The 18584-nt window shown below is 45.9% G+C and overlaps 1 non-coding gene across 1 annotated transcript; it reads left to right on the forward strand.

Moving 5' to 3' along the window:
- Positions 1 to 14654: 14654 nt before the first annotated feature.
- trnag-ucc (transfer RNA glycine (anticodon UCC)) lies at positions 14655 to 14726 on the forward strand. Its single transcript has one exon. It is a non-coding gene; the product is annotated as a tRNA-Gly (tRNA).
- The last annotated feature ends 3858 nt before the right edge of the window (positions 14727 to 18584 follow it).

An 18584-nucleotide genomic window follows, 5' to 3' on the forward strand; every position in this document is an offset into this window, starting at 1 on the left:
GGGACAGAGGGAGAAAAAGGAGAGTGAGAGAAAGAATGTGTGCATAAAAATGAGTAACAGATGGGATACGAGGGGAGGTGGGGCCTTAGCGGAAGTTAGAGAAGTCGATGTTCATGCCATCAGGTTGGAGGCTACCCAGACAGAATATAAGATGTTGTTCCTCCAACCTGAGTGTGGCTTCATCTTTACAGTAGAGGAGGCCGTGGATGGACATGTCAGAATGGGAATGGGATGTGGAATTAAAATGTGTGGCCACTGGGAGATCCTGCTTTCTCTGGCAGACAGAGCGTAGGTGTTCAGCAAAGCGGTCTCCCAGTCTGCATCGGGTCTCGCCAATATATAAAAGGCCACATCGGGAGCACCGGATGCAGTATATCACCCCAGTCGACTCACAGGTGAAGTGTTGCCTCACCTGGAAGGACTGTTTGGGGCCCTGAATGGTGGTAAGGGAGGAAGTGTAAGGGCATGTGTAGCACTTGTTCCGCTTACACGGATAAGCTCTCCAACCTCTTTTAGCTCCCTCTGGACTGTTTGAATCATATAAATCCTGGAATGTTCAGATATCAATCCTGCCCTTCTCTCAACCAGATCTCTGTAATGGATGAATCACCATGACATTACTAATCCAGGCTCTCAGTCCACCTGCTTTCACTGTTCTACACTCTGCCCTGAAATAAACTCACTTTTGGCTTTCAGTGCCACTTTGCTCATTAATGTGTCCCCATCTTTACTTGCTTTGGGGGTTCTTTGACCTCACCTCTACCATCCGCTCAATGCTACTTACTGAACTGTAGCTCAGGATCCCAACACCCGCTCCACATGGCACATGATAAAAATCATCAGCGTGGCTCCAGCAAGATTCCCTGTGTGAATATTAGTTCCCCTTTACTGTAACCCATCCTCCTTACACTAGTCCCACTTATTCTGCAAGAGAACCCAATGTTCTGTGTTCCTTATGCATTCCCCCACCCCCATCCCCAGCACCAGATTGTTAGACACTCATTTAAGTGTACGAAATTACCGTATCTTTCCTCGTAAGCTTGTGGTAACTGAAGAAATCCTGAAATGACCACCCCAGCGTTCCTACTTCTTAACTCCCTAAATACTCTTTGCAGAATCTTGTCTCTCTGTTGTTAGTTCTAATAAGGATCACGACTTCTGGCTGTTCACCCTGCCTTTTCAGAATGGCCTGTACCTTCTGAGGGACATCCTTGTCCCTGACATGATCGAGGTAACGCACCTTCCTGCAATCTCACTCATTTCCACAGATACTCCTGTTTATTACCGCCCCCCACCCCGGCTAAAGTGATTGCTGCATGTGATTCTTTGCATCCAATCTCTGTATATTCATGTGCCTTCAAATAGTCTCTTTGTAATGAAAATTGTTTTGAAATTCATTCATTGTATACTTTTTAAAAATTCAGTTAATGGTATTGACTTACGCATTCGCAAGCAAAGGAGCCTGCACACGTGTTGAAACAAAACTCTTTGTTAGAACTCGGACGATTTTAATACAGAAAGAATAAAATTCTACAGAAGCAGCAGTACATAATTCAAAATAATACTTATCATTCACTAAACAAGCCAATCTCAGTGATGGAGGGGAAACACAGATCCGACAATATAATGCAGCCTCTTCCCTCTCTCTATCTCCCTGTCTCACTCACGATGGCAGTGAGAAAGAGAACCAAGATCAGGAGTGATTGATACAGACTAGAATAAACTCCATAAACTCCAGTTTTGTCAGAACCGGGAAACAGGGGAAACAGGTTCGCCTCAAGCTTCAATTTAACAGGATGAGATGCAAAGAGGATTTCTCTGGAATGATGAGGCCAGTGATGCCGTCGGGATCAGCTGTAAACTGCTATTTTGTAATTCGAAGGCAACACACACAAAATGGAAAAGACTTGACAGGACTCTGATGAAGGGTTTCGGCCCGAAACATCGACAATTTACTCTTTTCCATAGATAATGCCTGGCCTGCTGAGATCCTCCAGCATTTTGTGTGAGGAAAAGGTTAAACATCCGACGTTTCCGGCCGAGACACTTCATCAGGATCTGATTGTGTGTGTGAGTTGTTTTGTATTTCCAGCATCCGCAGATTTTCTCGTGTTTGTTTTGTTACTCTATTCATCACATTGTTCCCATTTACCCACAAGTGGGGGTATAAAATAGGGAGCATAAAGGCAGCTGAATTGTAAAACTTTACAGCATTTATTTCTAATGTTTCATGAGTTTCAAAATCTGATTCAATGGGTATTTCACCGCATTCTTCAGTTCCTCTCGGAATTTGCTCTGAGTCAGGGCGTAAATGCACGTGTTGGTGCAGGAACTGAGAATCTGCAGCATTCCCGATGTGTTTTCTGTGATGTAACGGGGATCTGTGACAGAATAAACAAAACTCATTGAAATCCGTTTATAGATAGAAAATACCACGTATGATCCCCACAACAATATGAAACTACTGGTTATGCTGAAGAGCAAAACGATGGATTTGCGTCGGTTCTCCATCTCCCGGTCCTTGTCATTCTCTCCACTCTTTTGTCCCCGGAGCCCCCTGCGGGCTCGACTGGCCGCTAGAATCCGCCTGACAGTCAGAATATTGAACAGCAACATCAGAAAGATTGGTACACAAGGGGTTAAAATGAGGTCAAACATGTCAAATGCCGCCCATTAGGGAGAGTTTGTGAAGCTCGGTGTAAGGACACAATTCCAGGGAACACCGTCAATTATTTCTCTGGGCCAGGATACAAAGCCCCAGGGGACAGTCACCAAACAGGCCAGCACACTCACTGTCCCGATAACCACAGCCGCCGTTCTCTCGGTGCAATATTTTGTTTTCAGCTTCTCACAGCAAATAGCCACAAATCGATCGACGGTGAAAGCGACAGTCAGCCAGACTGAGCTCACAGTGCTCGCAGACATCAACCATAGATCAAATCTGCACACAGGAGTGATTCGCAAGAATGATCGGGGAAAATAAATCAGAGCAGTAATCCTCAGGAGCGGATCAGAGATAACCACCAGGAGATCAGCCGCTGCCATTCCCACCAGGTAGCGAGTGACACATTTGGAGAGATCGCACTTTCCCCGGGACAGGATCACAATCGCCACCAAGTTCGCTGGAAGAGAGACAGGGAACAGCAAGTTGAGAAAATACTGAGCAGAAGCCGATGCTGCAGCTTGAGGGGATCCTGTAATATTTCCACTTTATTGTTACATTTAGCGGTGGGAGGGTCGAGAGAGGGCGCAGAGCGGCGGGACAGAGAATGAGTTTACACAGTAAAATAAATTCAATATCATCTGAATACGGATTCCTTACTGATGATCGAATCTGAAGTGGCACCGGAAACTAAAACTGGGCAACTACCTCCTCAGAGTCAATACTGGAATCTCGTCTGGATGAAATGAATAAATCCGGACGCTGATGGCGGGATTCTTCCACCAGACAATCATTAACTTCCATGGCGATCCCTGTCAGCGACAGAACGGCCGGAGGACGGAACAACAACAGGAAATGCTGGAAACACTGATGCAGGTAAAACAGAACATGTGGAAAAACAGTTAACGTATCTCTCCTCAGAACTGTTCTCCGAGAGACCCCTGACACGAGTATTAATTGGTTTCTCTTTCCATACAAGCTGCTTGGGGCTTAGTGTTTCCAGCATTCCCCGAGTTTGCTCCCCGTTCCAGCATTTACCACCTCACTGACTTTACAACAGAACATTGACCGATTCCAACAGATACAGCGAGTTCTGGCAAATCCTCAGACAGGCATGACGCCTCCCGTTGATTCCATCACAGGGAAGCAGGGGAGAGGAATTCAACGTCCAGCAGCAAACTCGGTGCCGTAGTCAGATGTCTGTCAGATAGAGATATGATGGAAAACGTTTCACTCTGAAGCACTAGGTCGGCTGTGTTAATTGACTCTGCAATGAGTTCAGTCTGTTTTCCATCAGCTGTTCACATTCAGTCATACTGCAGACATTTATTTAAAATCGACAATAGATTCGATCTACAACACGAAAGTCCGCACATTTGCTAAATTGTTACTACCAATCATTTGTTTGAGTCTTGCTCCTAACTCAGAAATCCGCTCACATACAAATGTAGACGATCAATTAGTATAATCTCCGCGGGCTCTATAAACACAACATTTGCAGATGCAGTGCAGCTGCTGCAAGACCAAACACACAGAGACGGAACATCCCATTATTGATCACAAACCGCTGGAAGAACACTGTCTCACAAGCTCAGTTCCACCCATGTTGGCGGATTCCCTAAATTCCTGCAGCGGTTTATTTCTAGATCCAAATTCCAGCATCTGTCGTCCCGGTGTTTCCACTCTCTTTAAGAAAAGCGGAATACCGGGACTGGAATGTGAGAGTTTAAACCGGCGGCAGAATCAATCACAACATTGGAATTAAACTTCAACATCGCCCACGGCAGCTGACACTGCGGCTTACCGGGAATTCCAAAGGCTGAAATAAAAGGATAGTAAACGTCTTCTATCCGCCAGATGACTGGATACACCATTTCAGTGAGAATCTGTGATTTCTGTTGCTCCTGTGTTCACAGCTCCGGCAGACAGCTGATGCATTCAAAGCGGCCCTGATTTATACAGAGGATCTGTCTCCCGAGATACGGTTATACACCTCACTAACTTGCTCAGTTACAGTTGCTTGAACAAACACTTCCATTCAGTACCTTTGTCTCTATTGTAAATATTCGGGCGATTGGAGACAAATACATGAAAATTCTTTGGCATTACCTCAGCAGAGTCTCTGGTGAAAATAGGCCGGTTGATTTAATTACAAAGACTGAGTTTTGTCACGGACCAGCGACATTTACATATTTCGTCTTTTTGTTGGCTAATTACTGATTTCTGATCGGACACCAGCGACACAGACCGATCTCTACCTCTGTCCCTGCCGTTTCCCATTTTGTAAATGTTGTTTAGTACTTCAGCTTCTTCCTGATCTCTCACTCTCTCTCTCTCTCTCTCACTCACACACACCACACACACACACACACACACACACACACACACACACACACACACAGACATACACACACACAGCCACACGTACACAACACACACACACACACACACACAGACAGAGAGAGAGAGAGAGAGAGAGAGAGAGAGAGAGAGAGAGAATTGTACACTTATATTTCTATGTTATATCAAATGTCCTGTTGTACATACTGGACAGGTATATGGAGGAATTTAAGGTGGGGAGTTAAATAGAAGGCAGGGTTTGAGGATCGGCACAACATTGTGGGCCGAAGGGCCTGTACTGTACTATTCTATGCTCTATGCTTACTATAAATTGCACATTGCACATTTAGACGGAGACGTAACGTAGAGATGTTTACTCCTCGTGTATATGAAGGATGTAAGTTATAAAGTCAATTCAATTCAAAACCCACAACCACAGATTCGAACAAAGATACAATAGTGAGACCACGATTAGGATGGAAACGGTCAAATGAGCACATTGCTAATGTACAATCAAGAGAAAATATGAGATGTTGGAAATCCAAGTCAACACAAGAAATTCTACTGAGCTCCTCCAAAATTTTGTGTGTGATATTGCTGAAGTCACAGTCTTTAATGGGTATCTCCAATCTGTCAAATGTCAAAAGAAATTCAGAACAAATATTTCAATCTGCAAAGGAATGGGCAAACTGGTTAAATAAAAAAAAAGTACTCGAAACAGGGAGATGAATAGATACAGGATGACTGAAAGTGAAGGAGAAAAAAGACAATCGTGAGATAACATGTTAGCTGAGAGAGAGAGAGACAGAGACAGAGACAGAGAGGGAGAGAGGGAGAGAGAGACAGAGAGAGGGAGAGGGAGAGAGAGAGAGAGGGAGAGAGAGAGACAGAGAGAGGGAGAGAGAGACAGACAGAGAGAGAGGGAGGTAGAGAGAGAGACAGAGAGAGAGAGACAGACAGAGAGATACAGAGAGGGAGAGAGAGACAGAGGGAGAGAGAGACAGAGAGAGGGAGAGAGAGACAGAGAGAGAGGCAAAGAGAGAGATAGTGAGAAAGAGAGAGAGACAGAGGGAGAGAGAGATAGAGAGAAAAAGAGAGAGACAGGGAGAGAGAGATAGAGAGACAGAGAGAGAGGGAGAGAGAGACAGAGAGAGAGGGAGAGAGACTGAGAGAGAGACAGAGAGAGAGGGAGGGAGAGATAGAGACAGAGAGAGGGAGAGAGAGATAGACTGAGAGAGGGAGAGAGAGACAGAGAGGGAGAGAGAGAGACAGAGAGAGGGAGAGAGAGAGAGACAGAGAGGGAGACAAAGAGGGAGAGAGAGAGACAGAAAGAGAGAGAGAGGGAGAGAGAGAGAGACAGAGAGAGAGAGAGGGAGAGAGAGACGGAGAGAGGGAGAGAGTGAGAGAGGGAGACAGAGAGAGGGAGAGAGAGACAGATAGAGAGACAGAGAGGGAGACAAAGAGGGAGAGAGAGAGAGACAGAAAGAGAGAGAGAGGGAGAGAGAGACAGAGAGAAAGAGACAGAGAAAGACACTGAGAGAGAGACAGAGCGAGAGGGAGAGGGAGAGAGAGAGAGAGGGAGAGAGAGAGGGAGAGAGACAGAGAGAGATAGTGAGAAAGAGTGAGAGACAGAGGGGGAGAGAGAGAGAGATAGAGAAAGAGAGAGAGACAGAGAGAGGGAGAGAGAGAGAGGGAGAGAGAGATACAGAGAGAGAGACAGTGAGAGAGTCAGAGAGAGGGAGAGAGAGAGGAAGAGAGAGACAGAGAGAGGGAGAGAGAGACAGAGAGAGAGGGAGGGAGAGACAGAGAGACAGAGAGAGGGAGAGAGAGAGAGGCAGAGAGAGGGAGAGGGAGAGAGAGGGAGAGACAGACAATTAGGCAGATGTTTCTCCTGTATCTGCCAGTCTCTGCTACAGAGTGAGGGTGTAGGAGTCAATCTCTGCTGGTCAGTTTTGGGTGCCTTGTGTAAATGTCTGCTTGATTCTCCAGCGGTCAGTCTCTGGTACAGTGTGAGAGTGTGGGGTTCATTCTGTACCTGTCAGTCTCTGGTACAGTGTGAGAGTGTGGGGTTGATTCTGTACCTGTCAGTCTCTGGTACAGAGTGAGAGTGTGAGGTTCATTCTGTACCTGTCAGTCTCTGGTACAGTGCGAGATTTGTGGTGAACACTGCATCTTTTAATCTCTCATCTAGTGTAACATTACAACATTTCTTTCAGATTTATTCTTGCAGTTAAAGTTTTTGATTAAGTCTATTTTTCATTTTAATCAATACCACAGGGACGATGCCACTGGTTACATTGAACTAATATTCAGGTACTTTGCAGCAGAGCATCTGGAGCAACAAGACTAGACCATTGATTCAAACACTATTCTGTGATAAATATGTAACTTTCCTCGAGTCTCGGTGTGGGACGGTTTGAGTGGTGTGTACTCTGTAGTGACATTTGGGCTGATGGAATTGAGAATGATTTTGACTGTGGATTTGTAACCTGTGTGTGCCCAGTGATCAGTAATGAGACCTCTGTTTGATCAGATTAAAACACACATGGGTGATCAGATCGCTGATGACATGAATATTGGTGCAGTTGTGGGTGGTGAGGAAGGTTGTCAAACGGACAGAAGTGGATGTAGATCAGTTGGAATCATGGATGGAGAAGTGGGGAACAGAGTTTAATCTGGACAAGTGTGATGAGTTTACATTCCACTGTTGGAGGAACGTACACAATAAATGACAGCACCCTTGGGAGCAGTGATATATCTTGATGTGTCTGTCCATATCATCCTGCAAGAGGTATTGAAAGCAAATGGAGCTGTGCGGTAACCTTGTCTTCATCAGTCATGTTGTTGTGTACAAACCATAGGATAACATGTTACAGCTGTACAAACCCTTGGTTAGGTCACGTTTCGAGCCGTGTGTGCAGTTCTGTTTGCTCCATCACAGAAAGGACGTGGGGACTGTGGAAAGGGCGCAGAAGAGATTTCCCAATGTGCTGTCTGGATTAGTATAGGGAAAGTTGGATAACACCTGGATTGTTTTTTTTTATTTTATTTACAAACACAGAGCAAAATAAACCCTTCGAATCACACTGCCCGGCAAACCCTGGCAACCCAATTTAACCCTAATCTATTCACAAGATAGTTTACAATCACAAGTTAACCTTCCCGCTACATTGTTGGACTGTGGGAAGAAACAGGAGGATCTGAATAAAACTGACGCAATCCACAGGAAGAACATACAGAGACTCTTTGAAGAAGGTGCAGGGGCTGAATTCTGACTCCGATGCCCCGAGCTGTAACAGTGTCGTGCAAATCCCTGCATGGTCATGGCGCCCCAGTGTGCAGTCTCACCTGACACCAGTGTCAGCAGAGGTATCGTGGGCCGAATGAGCTTTTCCTAATCCTGTTTGCAGCTATAAGTAGTAGAGAGAACATGACATTTTATTGATGGGGAACAGAATACAAATGTTGGGAGCTTATGCTTCCCTTATAGAAACATTGAAACATAGACAACCTACAGCACAATACAGGACCTTCGGTGCACAATTCTGTGCCACACATGTACTTTAGAAATTACTTAGCGTTACCCAAGCCCTCTAGTTTTCTGAGCTCCCTGAACCTATCCAAAAGTCTCTTAAAAGACATTATTGTAACCTCCCCCAACACCGTCACCGGCAGCCCATTCCATACACTCACCACTCTCTGCATAAAAATCACACCCCTGACATCTCCTCTGTACCTACTTCCAGGCACCTTAAAACTGTGCCCTCTCGTGCTAGCCATTTCAGCCCTGGCAAACAGCCTCTGACTATTCACATGATCAATGTCTCTCATCATCTTATACACCATATATAGGGTGGGGGAGCCCATTTATACATTATTCAGGGAAGAATCTCAATGTGTTGGAATCAGTTCAGGGAATGTTCACTGGACCAATACTGGTAGTGAGCTGGTTGTCTGATGAGGAAAGTCTGGGCTTGTGTTTTCTGTTCCTACTGTCTCCATGTGCTTATACGACCAGAAGATACAGGAGCAGAAGTAGGCCATTGAGTCTGCTCTGCCATTCAATCATGGGCTGATCCAATTCTTCCAGTCATCCCCACTCCCCTGCCTTCTCCTCATACCCTTTTATGCCCTAGTTAATCAAGAACCTATCTATCTCTGCTTTAAATGCACCCAAAGACTTGGCCTCCACAGCCGCTCGTGGCACCAGATTCCGCAGCTTTACCACCCTCTGACTAAAGTAATTTCTCCGCATCTCCGGACTTAATGGACAATCCTGAAGTCATGCCTCTTGTCCTGGACCCCACCTACCATGGGAAATAAGTTTTCCATATCTAATCTGTTCAGGCCTTTTAACATTCAGAATGTTTCTATGAGATCCCCATTCATTCTCCCGAACTCCAAGGAATACAGCCCAAGAGCTGCCAGATGTTCCTCATATGGTAAACCTTTCATTCCTGGAATCATACTCGTGAATATTTTCTGAACCCTCTCTAATGTCAGTATATTCTTTCTAAAATAAGGAGCCCAGAACTGTGCACAAGACTCCAAGTGTGGACTAACGAGTGCCTTATAGAGCATCAACATCACACCCCTGCTCTAATATTCTATACATCCAGAAATGAATGCAAAAATTGCATTTGCCTTCTTCACCACTGACTGAACCTGGAGGTTAACCTTTTGGGTATCCTGCACAACGCATCGCAAGTCTCTTTGCATCTCTGCATTTTGAATCATCACCCCATCTAAATAATAGTCTGCCCATTTATTTATTCTACCAAAGCGCATGACTATACACTTTGCAACATTGTATTTCATTTGCCACTTCTTTGTCCATTCCCCTAAACTATCTAAGTCTCTCTGTGGGCTCTCTGTTTCCTCAACACTACACACTTCTCCACCTATCTTTGTAGCATTGGCAAATGTACCCACAAATACATTAATCCCACAGTCCAAGTCATTGACATACCTCATAAAAAGCAGCGGTCCCAACATCGACCCCTGTGAACTCCACTGGTAACTGGCAGCCAGCCAGAAAACGATCCTTTTGTTCCCACTCTCTGTTTTATGCTGATAAGCCGGTGCTCCACCCATTGCCAACTAGAACCAGGGACCAGTATTTCATGATTTGAGCAAAAGATCAGAGGATTCTTTTCTGAATCTTAATGCACCCTCAGACATTGGAATTGATTAACTAACAGGTTTTTTGGATCATATCCTTGTATGCTTTTAAGGGAAAGAGAGGGGGATAGTTTATAAGGAGGGGGTGAAATGTTTCTGTGGGCAGACAGGAACATGGAGTTTAATGTTGAAACAGGACAGCCGTGACCTTATTAAATGACAGAGCAGGTGGGAGTTGCTGAGTGGGGACTCCTGCTCCTCATTTGGATGTGGGTGTGAGCCTGTGGCGTGCTGACCAGGACTGTACACAGAGCTCCAGCCGTGACCCCACTTGTGTCTATACAATTCCACCAGAGCTCCCTCCCCTGCCATTCTGTACCTTCAGCCAACAAAAGCAAGCCTCTCATCCGCCTTTTAAACCCATCGAATGCTCCGTCCTTCTAACCTGAGGAATCATTCCACATGCTCTCCCTCTGACCCTCTATTCTTCTCCAGATTCCACAATGTACCGTCTGTCTCCTGGCCTTGTTTGGGCTCCCCACCTGCATCACCTCACCTCTCAGATTAAATTCCACCTGCCTACCTGTCCAGTCCACTGATACCTTCCCGTAGTCCTCAGCTTTCCCCCGCACTCTCACCCACATGGCCAACTACACTGGACAACAAATATTTTGCTTCCTGATTACTTTTAGGTATGTATATCTTATGGATTTGGACTGCTGATACTGAAAATCACTATGCAATGTCCCTATCACACACCATCTCTTTGAAATTTCCTATATTTTTATATTTCAATTCATAATCCAAGTCAGATTATTTGACGCCAAGGTTAAGGGAGGCATTTGTGCTGGTCCACAAATCAAGCAGGCCAGCAATGACAGGCAATTCAAAGAACTTCCATTGGGACCAGAGAAAATCGCATGGAAGGCATTCAAAGAAGTTGTTGAAAATGTTCCATATTTTCCCAGGGACCAGGGAAATATTGACCAGCTGTGTTTCACTGTAACTGTTGTACTGGAAATCTGTGTCTGGATCCTGGGCTCAGTGTGGGACTGAATGTCTCTGCTGTCTGAGACTGTGGAACGAATGAGCTGTCAGTATCTCTGTGCTCAGTAACACACCTTGTGTGTGAGAGATGGAGCCACTGTTCTGTTCATTGAGCCTTGGCAAGAGGGAACATTGGTGTACATTGAAGTCTTTCCTGCAGGTAGGAGAAGGAAAGTGAAAGAGGTAAAAGGCAGACACTGTGTGAAGCGACTGGTTCAGCCAGTGCCAGTGTGTGAGGCCACTCACAGGCTGCAGCTCTCAGCTTCTTCTGAGCAGCAGATGGAGGAGGCTCCAAACCAAGGAAGAGACAGACAAACCCCACCACTTCCCGGTACAGATCCGGGAGTGGAACAGAGGGATGGACACAACATTCATTTCCCATGGGATTCACCACTCGGAATACTCACTGTCCAGCAACAACAGACATTGGGAAATGTGCTAATGGGAAACTGTCTTCCCATGGTCAGGGGAGAGGAAGCTGCAATTATAGTCACCAGCAACTTCTTCCCACTCCGCCACACTCGCCGTGGCCCAGTCCCAGCGCAGGAATTAATTCTCACTCCACATTCAAGCTACAAGACCTAGGCCTCTGCAACTGGATCCATGACTTCTTAACCGGAATACCACAATCTGTGCGGATTGGGATAACATTTCCACCTCACTGACAATTAACACTGACACTCCACAGGGCTGTGTCTTTATCTCACAGCTCTACCGTCTCTACACCCACAACTGTGTGGCTAGGCATAGCTCAAACAACATTTATAAATTTGCTGATGATACAACCACTGTTTGTAGAATTTCAGATGGTGACAATAAATCATAAATTAGGGTGAACTACCAGTTAGTGGAGTGTTGCTGCAGCAACAATCTTGCACTCAACGTCAGCAAGATCAAAACGCTGATTGTCAACTTCAGGAAAGGTGAGATGAAGGAATACAAACCAATCCTCATCAAGGGATCAGAAGTGGAGAGAGTGGACAATTGCAAGTTCCTGGATGTCAGCATCTCTGAGGATCTAACCCGGATGCAACATATGATGCAGTTATGAAGAAGGCAAGACAGCAACTATATTTCATTAGGAGTTGGAGGAGATTTGGTTTGTCAACTAAAACACTAAATAAACTTTTACAAACGTCCAGTGGAGATCATTCTGACTGGCTGCATCTCCATCTGGTATGGGGGGGGGGGGGGCGGCTTCTGAATGAGATCGAAATAAATAGCAAAAACTTGTAAAACTGGTCAACTCTACCATGGGTCCAGGCTCGGTAGTACACAACATCTTCAAGGAGCGGTGCCTCAGGAAGGCACCGATCATCATTGAGGATCGCCACCACCCAGGACATGCTCTTTTCACACTGTTACCATCGGGAAGGAGGGAGAGAATGCTGAAGGCACACACTCGGTGATTCAGGAACAGTTTCTTCCCCTCTGACACCCAAATTCTGAATTCTCAATGGGCATTGAACCCAAGAGCACTACCTAACTACTTTTTTCTTTTAATTTATGTTTTAATTCATGTTTAACTAGATACTTTAACTTAAATATTGAATACTTAATGTAACTCAGTTTTTTCTCTATATTTATTTATCGTGGATATCATTGTACTGCTGCTGTAAAGTTAACAAATGTCACGACATATGCCGGTGATATTCAATCTGATTCTGATTAAGTTACTAATTGAGTCTGCCTCTTCCTCTCCAGCAACAACCTCCATTGCCCTCGCTCCAGAATCGATACCATTCCCTCAGCAACACACAATTCTGGAGGAACTCAGAAATCCAGGCAGCATTTATGTAAAAGAGTACATCTTTGGTATCTTAGGCCAAGATCCTATGTTTATGAGTAAAAATAAAACACATATACCGATTTAGAATAGTCCAAACACCATTCTCCCATTGTTGATAACGCTGTTTGTCCAAGACCTTCCCACATAGGAACTATTACAACCCTTTTTCCACAAAGCCCCATCATCAGCATAGAAAGCCAAACTGAACTCAGGCCCAAGATCATTAAAAAGTATACTTAACTATCAGATTAAACAATATTAAACAGATAACACTACCCTGGGAAGGGAGGTACGTTTTCTTCCGCAAACTCTGATGACCCCCCTCACTGAAAATAACCCCCCAAAACAAAAAAAAATGATACCCATTTGCAAAACCAACATGAACACCAAGCTTAATGAGTTTAGTAACAAGCCTCTCCCTCCATCGCATATCATAAAACTATTTTAATGTTCAAAAGCACTGCAACTACTGATTCTTTCAGTGTAAAAGGATTCCCAGATATCATTCCCAGTAGTACAAGGGAGTCATAGATCTCCCTTTGCAAAACCCACATTTGTAGTGACGAAGTAACTCTCTCTTATCCAAAACAATCATCAGCCTAATTACTATCATTTTCACCATTATTTTACACAGTGAGGAAGTGAGACAACAGGCCTGTAGAAACCGGACAGCATCGGATCCTTTCCAGGTTTTCAACAGGCTTTACCACAGACCTTTTCCAGTCTCCTGGGAGCATTCTTTGCTTCCAGACCTTCTTATAAAACTCAAGCAACTTCTTTTAGACTGCCTCAGGCAGATACTGGAGTACAGTATATGATAGCTTCCCATATCCTGCCCTGGGCTGTAGTTCTTGCCCCATTGATGGCAAATTTCAATTCAGCCAACGTAAAGTCATCATCCAAGGCAATCTCAAATGCCTCTTGTTTCTCACAAATCTCCCCACTGTCCACCAAGAGACTCTCTCTTCTCTTAAAACACTCATCCCCTATATTGTCTAGACTATGTGTGTTTGCAAACGTGTTTCTCAAACACTTTGCCTTTTCATTGTCCTCTGCATCAAATTTCCATTCTCCACTAATACTGGAATCTAGTTATAACCTCTGATGCCATTCATCTTCCTCAGCATTCTCCACACCACCATCAGAGGATCATGGGATGGGAGGCCTCGGGAGAAAGAAAGGGGGAGGGGGAATCCCAGAGGATAGGCAAGGAGTATAGTGAGAGGGACAGAGGGAGAAAAAGGGAGAGAGAAAGATATATATAATAATAATAATCAATAAATAACGGCTGGTGTGGTCCCATGATGTCTTATATCCCTTTTGCCAATCAACTATCCAGCTCTTGGCTCCATCCCTCCCCCTCCTGTTTTCTCCTATAATTTTGGGTCTCCCCCTCCCCTTCCCACTTTCAAATCTCTTACTATCTCTTCTTTCAGTTAGTCCTGACGAACGGTCTCGGCCCGAAACATCGACTGTACCTCTTCCTATAGATGCTGCCTGGCCTTCTGCATTCACCGGCAATTTATTATGTGGGTTGTATAACTCTGGTCTGTTGGGGATGGCGACAATAATTTACCGGAATAAGACCTGCAGCAGAGTGAGGAATGATCCAACAGAAAGCAGCTCGGGGACTGGTCAAGTCGCATGGAACTATAGAAGATGCCTCACTACTCAGATGCTTTGTTACGTCATTGAGCGATGGTGGTATAGTGGTGAGCATAGCTGCCTTCCAAGCAGTTGACCCGGGTTCAATTCCCGGCCATCGCAGGGTGTACGGTTTTAGACTACATAACATATAAACCTCTGACATAGACACGATCTACGCAGAACTCCATTGACCTAGTAATCGACACGCTAATTCAGGCTGTGAGTGTAAATTGATTCATTAATTATCATTAATTACTTAATTAATTAATTAATTATTCATTAATTACCCCCTCCCCTTTCTAGATCTTTCTGTCTCTGTCTCTGGAGACAGCTTATCCACTGATGTCTAATATAAGCCTACTGACTCTCACAGCTATCTGGACTATTCCTCTTCTCACCCTGTCTCTCGCAAAAACGCCATCCCCTTCTCGCAATTCCTCCGTCTCCACCGTATCTGCTCTCAGGATGAGGCTTTTCATTCTAGGATGAGGGAGATGTCCTCCTTTTTTAAAGAAAGAGGCTTCCTTTCCTCCACTATCAACTCTGCTCTTAAACGCATCTCCCCCATTTCACGTACATCTGCTCTCACTCCATCCTCCCGCCACCCCACTAGGAATAGGGTTCCCCTGGTCCTCACCTACCACCCCACCAGCCTCCGGGTCCAACATATTATTCTCCGTAACTTCCGCCACCTCCAACGGGATCCCACCACTAAGCACATCTTTCCCTCCCCCCCTCTCTCTGCTTTCCACAGGGATCGCTCCCTACGTGACTCCCTTGTACATTCCACCCCCCCATCCCTCCCCACTGATCTCCCCCCTGGCACTTATCCGTGTAAGCGGAACGAGTGCTACACACGCCCTTACACTTCCTCCCTTACCACTATTCAGGGCCCCAAACAGTCCTTCCAGGTGAGGCGACACTTCACCTGTGAGTCGGCTGGGGTGATATACTGCGTCCGGTGCTCCCGATATGGCCTTTTATATATTAGTGGGACCCGATGCAGACTGGGAGGCGCTTTGCTGAACACCTACACTCTGTCCGCCAGAGAAAGCAGGATCTCCCAGTGGCCACACATTTTAATTCCATATCCCATTCCCATTCTGACATGTCTATCCATGGCCTCCTCTACTGTAAAGATGAAGCCACACTCAGGTTGGAGGAACAACACCTTATATTCCGTCTGGGTAGCCTCCAACCTGATGGCATGAACATCGACTTCTCTAACTTCCGCTAATGCCCCACCTCCCCCTCGTAGCCCATCTGTTACTTATTTTTTATACACACATTCTTTCTCTCACTCTCCTTTTTCTCCCTTTGCCCTTTGAATATACCCCTTGCCCATCCTCTGGGTTCCCCACCCCCCTTGTCTTTCTTCCCGGACCTCCTGTCCCATGATCCTCTCGTATCCCTTTTGCCAATCACCTGTCCAGCTCTTGGCTCCATCCCTCCCCCTCCTGTCTTCTCCTATCATTTTGGATCTCCCCCTCCCCCTCCCACTTTCAAATCTCTTACTCACTCTTCCTTCAGTTAGTCCTGACGAAGGGTCTCAGCCTGAAACGTCGACTGTGCCTCTTCCTAGAGATGCTGCCTGGCCTGCTGCGTTCACCAGCAACTTTGATGTGTGTTTCATTAATTATCATTCACTGGTTGTGAATCAGAGTTGGAATTCACATCCGTCAAGAGTTTCTCGTTAAATCCTGTTCTGACTCTATTCCAGATTCTACAAGAATGGACACTTCACAGGAAGGATTGGCAGGATTTGTAAAGTGTTGCCTGATTAAAGTGTTTGAGCTTGTTTGCCTTCATTGGAATATCAGAGACTGAGAGGAAACTTGACCAAATTATCAGAATCAGAATCCTTTATTATCGTCAAGGATGTGGACACATACAGGGAATTTGATGTCGGTTTCCCTGAGCTCTTGCTGCACAGAATCAAAAAGCAAACAAAACAATAGTGCAAATAACCGTGAACTGTATACAATGAGGTGCTGAATACCAGTGTATGTACAGGTGGACTTGGTTTATAATAGACTAAAATTCAAGTGTTCATAAGACTGATGGCATATGGAAAGAAACTGTTCTTGTACCTACGTGTCCTGGCATACAGTGATCTAAAGCGCCTACCAGAAGGAAGGAGTTGGAACAGGTGATGTCCAGGGTGTGGTGGGTCTACAGTGATGCTGCTTGCTCGCTTCCTGACTCTATGAGAGACATAGATTGGGCAGATAGTCAGAATTGGATTCCCAGGGTAGGGATTTGAAATTCCAGCGGGAATGAATTTAAGGTAGGAGAGAGTTTAAAGATGTGCGGGTCACGTTTTTAGACAGCGTGGGGTGGGTGCTTGGACGGGGCTGCCAGGTTCAGAGACGGAAGGGTGTACAATATGTTTAGTGTGGAGTGACATTGATCGAGGCACAAAGAGAAAATCTACAGATGATGGAAATCCAAGCAACACAGAAAATGTTAGAGGAACTCAGCAGGCCAGGCAGCATCTGTGGGAAAAAATACGGTCGATGTTTCGGGCCGAGTCCCTTCATCCGGACTGGAGCAAAAACCGATGAGGAATCAGAGTTAGACGGTGAGGGGAGGAAGAAGCACCAGGTGATATTTGAAACCGGTGGGGGTGGGGAGGTGGCTGGTAAATTAAAGACCTGAAACTTTGATTGGTGAAAGAGATACTGGGCTGGAGAACAGGGAAGGAGAGGAGGCCATGAAAGAAAGAGAAGGGGGCGGAACACCAGAGGGAGGTGATGGGCAGGTAACAGATAAGGTCAGAGAGGGAAAAGAGAATGGGGCTTCATGAAGGAGGGGACATTACTGGAAGTTTGAGAAATCGATGTTCATGCCATCAGGTTGGAAGCTACCCAGGCGGAATATAATGTTTTGGTCTTCCACCCTGAGCGTGGCTTCATCGGAACAATACTGGAGGCCATGGGCTGCCATGTCGGAATTGGAACGGGAAGTGGAATTAAAATGGGTGGCCACTGGGAGATCTCGCTTGTTCTGGTGGAGGGAGTGTAGGTGCTCGGCGATGTGGTCTCCCAATCTGTGTCGGGTCTCACCGATATACAGGAGGCTGCACCGGGAGCACTGGATGCAGTCGATGACCCTAAAGGACTCACAGCTGAAGAGTCGCCTTACCTGGAAGGATTGCTTGGGGCCCTGAATAGTACTGAGGGCGGAGGTGTAGGGACAGGTGTAACACTTGTTTCACTTGCAAGGATAAGTGCCAGGACAGAGATCAGTGGGAGGGACGGACACACATGGGAGTTTGGTGGTGGGATCCCGCCGGAGATGGTGGAAATTACAGAGAATTGTGTGCTGGAGGCGGAGGCTGGGGCGAGGGAGGTAGGTGAGGACAAGACAAACCCTCTGCCCAGGGGAGGGAGCGAGGATGTGGTGGGGGCAGACGTGAGCAAAATGGAAGAGATTCTATTGAGAGCAGCTTTCATGGTGGAGGAAGGGAAGCCCCTTTCTTTGAAAAAAGACGATATCCCCTTTGTTCTTGAATGAAACGCTGTATCCTGAGGTCAGATGCGGCAGAGACGGAGGAATTGAGAGAAGGGGCTGGCATTTTTACATGTAACTGGGTGGGAAGCGGTATAGTCCAGGTAGCTGTGAGGGTCTGTGTGGTTATAATAGACATCAGTGGACAAGCTGTCTTCAGAGATAGAGACAGAGAGATGGAGAAAACGGAGGGAGCTGTCGGATATGGGACAGGTAAACTTTTGGGCAAGGTGGAAGTTGCAGGCAAAGCTGATGAAGTGGATGAGTTCCACATGGGTGCAGAAAGAGGTAGCAATACCGTCATTTACATAGTGTAGGGAAAGTTAGGGAGCGACACCAGTGTAGGCTTGGAACATAGACTGTTCCACGGAGCCGACACACAGGCAGGCACAGCTGGGACCCATGCCGGTGTCCATGGCTCACCTTGTGTTTAAGGGAAGTGGGAGGACAAGTTCGGCCAGATGGAGG

Source organism: Mobula birostris, chromosome 28 (genome assembly GCF_030028105.1).
Source record: "Mobula birostris isolate sMobBir1 chromosome 28, sMobBir1.hap1, whole genome shotgun sequence".
In the NCBI taxonomy this organism is placed as follows: domain Eukaryota; kingdom Metazoa; phylum Chordata; class Chondrichthyes; order Myliobatiformes; family Myliobatidae; genus Mobula; species Mobula birostris.